The sequence below is a fragment of the Penaeus monodon genome, chromosome 27 (assembly GCF_015228065.2).
Source record: "Penaeus monodon isolate SGIC_2016 chromosome 27, NSTDA_Pmon_1, whole genome shotgun sequence".
In the NCBI taxonomy this organism is placed as follows: domain Eukaryota; kingdom Metazoa; phylum Arthropoda; class Malacostraca; order Decapoda; family Penaeidae; genus Penaeus; species Penaeus monodon.
Window position 1 is genome coordinate 24783382 of NC_051412.1, and position 1075 is coordinate 24784456.

Genomic DNA, 1075 nt, shown 5'->3' on the forward strand with positions numbered 1-1075 from the left:
GTGTGCCATTTTCCCTTTATCACTCTACTTAGTGGAAAATAAGGTTTGCAAGCTTAATCTTTTTTCGGTAATGTTACTGTTTCTCACTGCTTTATTTAATATAATATTTTAGAGAAGGCAAATATGCCATTTTTTCTAAGTTTCCTGTGACCCTGTAAACCATCAATACAACCTAGATAGACACTGTTGTTTCCGCGATGTTTGACATATTTCTCCCTTTTCCAATAGTCTTGAATCTATACCCACGTTTTCTGCTGGAAATGTAATCTGATTTTAAGGTTTAACTTGTTCAGGAATCTTGGCTCTCCTTCAGGGGATTAGTAAGAAAACAGAAAAATCTTTGGATGATGTAGGTTGTTCGAACTGGGCTTCTGCCTTTCTCTTTTTTGAGAGCAATAATGACAAAAATTAAGATTTTGAAACATGGTGGTTGTTACAATTGAATTTTTATCGTGTTTTGGGGATCGAGTGCATTGTTTGACGTTATTTCTGTGTTCTGGTTTGCCTTCATATCAAGACCTTTGCTATCTCTTCGCTTCTCTAATCGTACACTGACATAATACCTTTAATATTCATACCATGTACATGAAATTTAAAAAAGAAAAAAACATATTTTAAGGTAAAAATACATATCATAAAAAGAAAAAGCCAAAAAATAAAATATTAAAAGGAAAACAAATAGACATGGATATGGAAAACACGACAGAGCCTCCAGGATGAAGCAAATGTCATGTTCTCTAGAAGGGTAGAGGTTCCGAGGACAAGATCAATGCAGAGACTTCGAAAAGAAACAAAATAGAGGGTAAAAGTGGATGGATTATGGCTTGCATAGTCATCACGCACGTAATATTACTTCCAATATCGGCGTGTGATTTTTTTTTTTTTACCGGTGAGTAGTCGTATGTTTTTACTGATTATTGAATAAAGTTGTCTGCAAAGTTCTTATGTTATTCTAATCAACTTACGCTTTGTAGATAATATCTCAGCAATGTAGCTGATTATGTCTATCTTTGTTTCATTCTCCTTTAGGAAAGCGAAATTACTTCGTTATTCATTTGCGACATTTGCTATCGCC